The sequence below is a fragment of the Fopius arisanus genome, unplaced genomic scaffold (assembly GCF_000806365.1).
Source record: "Fopius arisanus strain USDA-PBARC FA_bdor unplaced genomic scaffold, ASM80636v1 scaffold00010, whole genome shotgun sequence".
Taxonomy (NCBI): domain Eukaryota; kingdom Metazoa; phylum Arthropoda; class Insecta; order Hymenoptera; family Braconidae; genus Fopius; species Fopius arisanus.
The window spans coordinates 1,756,301-1,765,708 of record NW_011887749.1 but is presented as its reverse complement, the minus strand read 5'-3'; the positions used below and the strand labels follow the sequence as shown (position 1 = coordinate 1,765,708).

Below are 9,408 nucleotides of genomic sequence, written 5' to 3'. Positions count from 1 at the left end.
GGGGGGGGGGGAAGACCCCTCCCACTCCCCACATAACACATTTAATGGAAATTTTAAAAAAAAAAGATGATTTAATTTCATGGGGAATCGAACCCACGTTTTCTTAAGCACTAGGCGCGCTCTTAGCCACTGAGTTGCTGGTCGTCATATTTGAAAATTTCAGAGGCTTAATTTGTTGTATTGTGATTAGCACAAAGGGGGAATGTGTGTTTTATATACATTCTCAACTTTTCAGTCCAGTGTTTACATTTAGGAAATATTTCGACTGGAGTTGTCTCCATGCGGCCTCTTCAGTCCATTTTCACAAATTATCGCATGTGGTTGGGGAAAATGGAGATCATATGATCGAATAAGAAGGGTGTGAAGTTGTGTGATACAGTGCGTGGATACATGTATGTAAAAAAACGTGTAAACACGAATTACACAACTTGGAGATGTGATAAGGCCAGTCTTTCATCTATGGTAAGTGCAATTGATGAATTTAAATAGTAATGGAATTAATTTTATCAATGAATTTATTCTGTATTTTTTGTGCATTTTATTTATGTATTTATTCCAGTGCCCAGCCATTCTGAAGACAGAAGGCATTACTCCTCTCGACAATATTCTTCCTGAACACAATCATTCAGGAGATATTGCGAGAGGAATGTGACTCGTGGCTATAACGCCATGAAGCAACGGGCCGAAACATCCTCAGCGAGGCCGAGCCCAATTTTTTCCCAAGGCGCTCTATCCTTGGCATCGCCCACACGAGCCACATTACCTCAAGAGCATTGGACGACGCGAACGATTCGCTATCACCAGCGTGATTCGCACGTGCTGCCTATGCCGATGAGGCTTGAGGATCTGGTGATTGAAGGTACGTTTGTACAATTGTTTATATATTAATTTTGATTCATTTGTCAAATTAACTTAGCATTTAAATTGATATTTTTCCATTTTTTTTCAGGCGATTGGACGATGAATGGGGATGCGAACCCACAACGGTTTCTCGTGGCCGATAACAAGGACAACGAAGTTCGGATGCTGATCTTTGCAACTGACCGGATGTTACAGTTGTTGGGGATAGCTACTGAATGGTATGTTGACGGCAACTTCAAACTTGCTCTTCGACTGTTTCAACAGTTGTATGTTGTGCGTGTTATATATGGTGAAGTGCACGTTGCGGTAGCGTACGCATTATTTCACCGTAAGACACGGGCAACATATGAGGAGATGTTCAGGGTGTTTTTGGATAAATGTTGTAACACTTTTCTCGATCTTGTCCCGAAGATCGGCGATAGTTATTACCTTCGCCCGTTCCCGTGCTCGCATCCTACAATTCAACCGAATTACTGCGGGCGCCAGCTAGCTTTTTGTGGACCAAAAGCTAAGGAAAACCGAAAGAACCGAACCAAGGGCAAGGAGGGGGGGTGCCCTGCCTTGCCCGAGGTCGGCTGACCTCATTAAACCTAAAATCCCGAAATATCCGAAAACAAGAGCACGAAAGGACTGGACGAGTGGGGTTGGAACTCGTCCTCGCGACAACACAAAATCTGTAAATGCATAAATCCAAAAACCGGGGAGTCCGTACTCCCAGAACTACGACGATAACCTCATTACCGTAACACTACCCGCGAGAAGCTAGAAGCCGATGACGAATGGAACGGAAGCGGGAAGGCCTGGGTTGCTCAGGATGCTAGGTCGTGGAGAGAGGGCCGGGGTTCACCGATACGCGATCTTATAACCGTAACCGAACGAGACCAGACAGCGGTTCGGGATACCGAGAGTCTACTTGCGGGAATCCGAGGTGCGGAGGGCGACCTCTAGGACTACCTCGCCGAGAGCGCGATGTCAGATAGCGTAGTGCCGGTAGGCCAAGAGCGTGGGGATTAACTCACCCAATTGCACACCATCGAGAGCGTGTCGGGCCCACTAGGGTAGCCCCAAAATGTAGAGAGCCTAACTGAGGAGAGGGTGACTCTCGCCCAGAGAACATCACCAGGAAGAACATGGCCCTCACCCAGAGAACACCACCCGAGGAGGGTATTGCCCTCACTCAGAGAGTGATCCCGGGGAGAGGATGATCCTCACCTAGAGAGCGTAGAAGACCAATGCTGGGCATTGGGAGCCAGCTAAGGGCTCGAGAGAGAGCTGCCAGTGGTCCGCACTGGGAGCCAGCCGAAGCGGCTCTGCCGAGTGAGTGGGCAGTGTCGACAGTAGTGCCGATGCCTCCCCACTCTCGACTACGGCTGGGTGAACTGCCGTGTGCCGGGACGTGCTGCCCTCGCCGCAGGGAGGATATCCCTGACACTAGCTTCTCCTGGAGCGCGCCGAATTCGAACGTCGCCACTGACCCCTTCGAACAACCCCTTCGAAGGATCAGCCGTCCGAATGCCTACCCCATCTAACATGGAGCGCTCATACGCCGGTATGAGTCCTATGCTATGTGCCAGCAAGTCTCATAGGGGAGCTGGGAATGTTTCCACGTGTCCGCCCTGTGCTGTTGCCTGTCTTCAGGCCTCCTAACACCCTAAGCACTCGGGCCCCAGTCCCCACACCCTTCGACGATTCGAGGAATTCCCGGGAGAGGGTCGAGATGGCAGAATTTTTAGAGAACGTAAGCCAAAGTTTAGTTTAATGTGCGGGATTTCCGAAAATCCCGTTACAATGTCGTGATCGGAATATTACACTTGATCCCCATAGATTTTACTTAGACTTTGAAATCGCCGTTTCCAAAGCTATCCGTGAAATATTTGGGGATGAAGTGGAGCTCCGAGGGTGCTTTTATCACCTGTATCAAAGCACCTACAGGAAAGTGCAGGATTTAAGCTTAACTGAATCGTAGAAGCATGACGCAGAATTTAATAAATTCTGCAGTATGCTTGACGGGTTGGCCTTTCGCATTCCTGCCTCTTGGAAGTGTGGTCGAGGGGATGAAACACCTGAAGGAGATTGCGCCCTCCACTGCTTCGGACGTCGTTAAATATTTTGACGAAACCTACGTTTCCGGGATGTTGAAGACGTCAAACGTTCTTTGCCTCTTTTCCCTCCTGAAACGTGGAATGTTTACGATCGAACGGTTGAGGGTGCACCGAGAACGAACAATTTGACGGAAGGATGGAATAATCGTTTTAAACACTTGTTTAATTTCTCTCGTTGTTATTTTGAGTAAAGCCACCCACACATCGTTCCAATAATTCGATATTCTACGGACGAATTGCGCGGCACCAAGATTTCCTCTTGCATTTTCAATTTTTTTGCGGAGGCACTAAACCTGCTTTCATCTGTTGCAGCTGTTTTCGGATTGAAAACATTTCTTCGCTTTCTCCTTCTTGACTTCTGCACTTTCGACGTTTTTCTCAATTCACTGCTACACTTCATTTTCACTAAAAAGTCACCGAAAAAGGCGCACAACAGTACCGCTAGACTTCTCTGGTTAGACTGGCTTCTACTCTTCAATATTTGGCAGTTTAGGTGCAGGGAATTTAAAATTAGAAAGGGAACATACAATAAAGAGACAGATATACCCTAGACAGGTGCAAACTCCGATAAAAGAGATAGCAAGGTTCAGGTAGGCAGCCGGTTCAGGTATGTGGCTGGCGCGCCGGTCCCCTACTGCAAGATCCCTCTGCGCGCCTTCACTAATGTGTCTATAACTTCGAAAATATTCGTTGGATCGACTTGAAATTTTGTGTGTGTATACTCAGATACATATATATATATATATTAAGAAAACGCAAAAAAATCGATTTTTTGAAAATCCTAACTGTATATAACCCCTTCAACGGTTCACCAAAAAACGAGAAAATGTAAATCCAACACAGTTCAAGTCAGACATAAGTGATAATGAAGAGTCCTATGTGTCAAACAGACGTGCCAGGTCGATGATTCAATTCCCTCACTCTCTAGAATCGGATGCTAAACGATCTTAAAAGGATGATGAGTTTTCTCACTTATAGGTGTGCGCCAATGTTCCCCATGGCCAACGTCCCCCAATTTTGACATTTGCCTCCAAACAAAAGAAGTTCGAAAGGCATTTGTTTTATAACTTCTCATAGAATTATTTATTAATTTTGAAAGATTTCTTTTCCTATGAATTCTTTGATTCATCTCAAAACTAGACAAGATTCGAAAGTGTTGAAAGAAAATCGAGACATTTTTAAATTACGAAGTTATTGCGGTATCTGGAAAAACGTGACGTGAAATTTATTTTTTAAGGTTTCCTTGATTTTTCAACTGTTTCTCACAGTCACATATTGACAAGGAATCTGCCTTATAATTATTTTATCCTCAATTTATATTTCAAGTTTCTTCAAGTGAGCTAAAGAATAGTTCGTATATGGAGAATGAGTATCCTTGCATTGATACCGTCGAAGAGAAGAAGCCGGAGAAAAAAATTGTGATTGAAGATCACATTCATGATGGCTACATTTATCACATCAAACGCATGTCAGGATATACTATGTAAATAATGTCATTGCGGTGGAACTATCTTAGAATAGAAATCTAAATTTCAAACCACAAAAGTACAGTTTATTCACTTAGTTGACATAGGCGATAAACTTTTTGACTTAACGCAGGAAACTAGAATGTAAATACAGACGACGCCCACAGAAAGGTTTCCCTCCCTGTCGAGGAAAAACGGAAATAATTAATGGCCACTGCATCATTACTACGACGCACGATTGGGAATGTAATAATTCTGATGCTGCTGTAAAGAAATTTCGACATGATTTGAAAAACATGGTGATATCCACGAAAGGGACCGCTCGTGACGTTTTTGATGACTGCATAAAGAAGTAGTTGATGTCTTTTCAGAGAAATAAATTACATTTTGTTGACATCCACATTTGATGCAGATATCCTGAATTCAGTGATACTCCATATCATCGAGTGAGAAGAACTATGGCACGTCATAAGTTGGAGGTAAATCCTTCATTTCCTCACTCAGTCGAAGAATTCGGTCGATCCTTGGAAACAGATAACGGAAAAGCCCTATTAACCTACCCCAAAAGCAAAATGACATCGCAAGTTCTCATAGATACTAATGGTGACGTATCAGTTGTCCTGGCTGATCTAAATTTCATCAAAACAATTGTCGAAAATAATGTTGGAGACAGTGTAACACTATTTATTGATGCAACGTTTGATTCAGTTCCGAGGAAACTGAAAATAAAACAGTTGTTGGAGATTAAAATTTATCTCTTTGATCACGTGAGGGTTTACTTGAATGATTTCTATGGAAGTCAAAACAAGCGTTTCTTTGAGTATTCGAGAAAAAATGAATTACTTTGACTACTTATAGAGCGTTGCAATTTTTTAAAATAATGTAGTGATTCTTAATTTTCCTATTTGCAATTGTTCCACAGACACTGAAAAATCGCCACAGAGCCCATGACTTTTCAATCTATTGGAAATTTAAACTTTTATTGAAAAATAAAATATATTTTAAGGGCCGGATGAACAATCTATCGAACGCGATCTTGTCTTTAAATTCTATCTTTTTAATTTGATTAAAAAATCATTAAAAAAGGTGCTGCCCCCATCGCATGTAAGGTTCGACAATTGTTCATGCACTTATGGAAAGGAAGACAGAAGAGTCTTACTACGAAGTCTACAAATATGTCTTTAAAAAATTATCTCCAGAGCTAGCAACGAAGCGAATGAAAGTTCATATGGATTTTGAAGAAGTGGAAAGAAATGCACTGCTGAGGGTAGTTCATTCAGCCTTGATACTTCTGTGCAAATTCCATCTGGACCAGGTATTTTATTAAATTACCTCACAAATTTATCTCGAGATAAAAGAGGGGTCGGGAAGTACCGAGATAACTTCATGATTGAAAAATGTCTCGATTTTCTTTCAACACTTTCGAATCCTGTCTAGTTTTGAGATGAATCGAAGAATTCATAGGAAAAGAAATCTTTCAAAATTAACAAATAATTCTATGAGAAGTTATAAAACAAATGCCTTTCAAACTTCTTTTGTTTGGAGGCAAATGTCAAAATTGGGGGACGTTGGCCATGGGGGACATTGGTGGACACCCTAGTGGAGGGTGGGACAAAATGGACTCGTGGACATTTTTTTAAATTGCTGATTGGATAAAAGTAGGACATTTTTTTTCTATTACTCAGAAATATTTCTCCCTGGTACTTCTGGGCAGATCTTGTTTTCTCATGAGCTACCTCTGGCCTTGTTTGCTGTTTAACTCAGTTTCTTCGGTGCATTAATTTTTTTAGCTTGCTTGTCAGCAAATTGATTCCGATAACTTGAACATGTTACGATCATTGTGTGACCTGGTGCTCAGCGGTTTTCGAGACGTTCAAGGCTGACAATAATCCCAACTCATTTTATACCGATTCAAATTGCACAGCTTGTAGAAGATAATTTTCTACATATTTTATAAGGATTTTGTTGGTTTCTTTTGTTCTTCTCGTTTTTGTTTTCTCAATATCTTCTTTCAGAACTAAAAAATCGCCCACTTAAGCCATAATTTTGTAAACAAAAATTCCATACCATGACGTTCAGGTCGAGTGTTACGGAATCAGTAATTAAAGAAAAAATGTGTACCGGTCCATTTTGCCCCGGGGTCTATTCTTCCCTCCCCCCCTTATTTTATTTTGAAGATAATTTTCTACTCTTCAGAATGGTATATGTTTGATCTTATTCAATTATTATTTTCATGGCGTTGTTGGAGTTTTTTCCATCCCTAATGTTATGGCACACCCTAAAAATTAATATTCTTTACCAACTTTTATGTCTATTGATTTAACCGGTAGAGATACTCTATAAATCAATTAGAAAGGTTTCAGAAAGCTCCGTATCACCTTCTATCGATTCGCGGGCATTTTCAGACCAAAATGTATTTCTTTGTTTTCACTCAACATTCAGTTCCTTTTTGACTTTTCAGTACTTCCAAGCAAGCATCAGAATATTTATACATAATTTCGAAGAACGTTTGCAGCTCTTCAAAACGATATAATTTAACTCTGTTTTTCTTCGATTTTCAGAGAGACATGATGATTTTTTTCTATTATTAATTATACCATAAATTCGGCGTTTTACTCTAAACTATTCTGACTTTGAATTCTATTCGCGGAGATATATTATATACGAATTCAAAGGTCTGAATGAAATCTATAAAATAACATTTGAGTTATTGAATTTAGATGATTTTCCTTTGGGTCATGACAGTTTTTACAAAAAATGATGTTAAAATTGACTCAAAATCCCAAGTGTTCTTTAGCGTTCCATTTCGCTTTATGTAAAGTGTCGTAATATATAAATGACTCTTGTAACGAGATTTTTCTCGTTACTAAAGAAAACACTAGTAAAGTCACTAGGTGAAAGGAACGACATCTAACGCCGGCTGAAATAGCCGAGCGAAAGATGAGTAGAACATCGGACGACGGCCAATCAGGCCGCTCCGAAGGTGAATTTGACCAATCACATAGTGGGAAGAAACGTGGTAGGGTGAGACCATGTTTCGGAACACTGTGATGGCGCTGACGATAGCTGTTTCCCAATTCGGAAATCCACCCAGCTGTGTTAGGGAGTCCAGGGCCGACGTACAGGCATTCCAACTGGATGGTTCCGAAGGGCGCCATCGACTTAGACCAGGGACCAACGGCTAGGTGAAAGGACGAGACACGGGATCCCGTCGAGTTGATTGGTGGCTGTGGGGTAACGGATGACCCACAGTCGCGGAGATGCTCAGACTAGGGGGAGAAGGCCTTGGGAGATTTCCGGACAGTTCGCGTTGAGTGCTGGTCTCGAGGGGATGTTTTAGGAGCTCGGGATCAGTTGGCGGCAATAATTCCTGCCGGGATTATGAAGAGTACGTGGTTCCAAGGAATCTTGGAATAGCGAGAGGAGGGGACACTTATGTGTCCCCGATCAATGCAATGAATTACTTTGAGGCTACGGACGAGAGTCCGAGGCTACAGAGATCCATCTCTAGGGCGAAGTCAATGGTGTTGGGGTGGACTATGGGCTGGGATTCAAGGTGTTTCCCGTCGGTCCGGTCGCACGCGCCTCCATGGGAAGTAACTCTAGTTTTGACTCGCGATGAGATTGCTATTACCGAGTTCTCGAGTTGGGGTGGACGTTAGGTGGGTGAGAAACGTCTCCGGATACCTACGTCGCATGTGCCTCGAGCAGTTCGGCGCCCTGCGGGGTGAGAAGGATTCGCAGGTAATCTGTGTCTTGTCTGGAGTTGAGCCACCCCAGAGGAGAGAGTACCACGTGCGAGGAATGGTCACATCCCTCCACGAGAGTCTGGGGAATACATTCCTCGAAAGATATCGTTGACGATGCCGTACGCGCGGCAGAAGTTAGTGATTGAAGTTACTCGTACGTTGGTGAACCTCGCCCACTCTACCGTGCCATGCTGATGCTGGCTCGGGATTGTGAGACCCACCACCGAAAGTCCGCGGGGTTGACGAAATTCCTTCGCGGCTGGTTTTCCGTCAGGTTTTCCAGAAAAACCTGGCTGGCGCCCAATCGTGAACGATAGAGGTGGCAGCCAGAATAGTTCGAGGAATATCCCGGAGTGTTGACCCGGGAAAAATACTCTTACACTCTACTAAAACGCCTTTGTCTTTTTATCCATCTGTGTGCGGTTATTACTTTCCTGTTCTGGATGAACGGTATGTGTAACTATTATATTTGGAAAAAAATTACGGAAAAGAGGAGGGCAAATCTAGGTAACCGATTGTACTCTTACGATTTGACCCATAACTTTTTCCCCACATACATATTTTTATTGAATCTGGCAAGCGATGGAGTTTAAATTGGAAAGTGGACTGGTTTAGATTTTTTCTCGACGATATCCAGAGACGCCGAGTACAGGATAGAATGACCGTTTGCTTCAACCTGGACAGGCAGTGAAGGGTAGCGTCGGCGGTAATTTTAGGTGGTAGATTTGTGAATACGGCATTTCGGGTGACTGAAACATAGAGGTTAATACCAGGAGAGGATTCCTCGTGAAGCTGCAATCCGCGTTGAAGAGAAGACGAAATGGATTTTGGGTCTCGTATTAATAATACTCGACATATATTGGTCCTGAGGGAATAGCGCAATGGGGTTCAGGGTTGAGTGTATACTTTCTGAGCAACGCAGGGCGCTGTTGCTAGATGTGATGGTGAATAAATAGCTTGGGGATGTGCAGATCGGGAGCCTGAGGTGCCACAGGTGTCAGAGGTGAGAGGCGAAGAGAGCAAAAAGCTTGGTGGGTCATGTCAGTGTGGATAATATTAATTGGGTGGAAAACTGAACAGAACCAGAATCGTTCAACCTAGTTAGCCTGCCCAGAGGAAGGGTCTGCCTAGTCCCTTTAAAAAAAAAAGCATGTAACGTTTTTTGTCAGCTTTTTTTGGCGCTATGCATATCAAAATATATCTATATAATATGATATATATATATAATAT

At 42.8% G+C, this 9,408-nt stretch overlaps 1 protein-coding gene across 2 annotated transcripts in view; it reads right to left on the bottom strand.

Moving 5' to 3' along the window:
* LOC105262702 (uncharacterized) overlaps nt 1–9,408 on the bottom strand; it is a 196,090-nt gene that overhangs the window by 31,721 nt on the left and 154,961 nt on the right. The window lies entirely within an intron of this gene.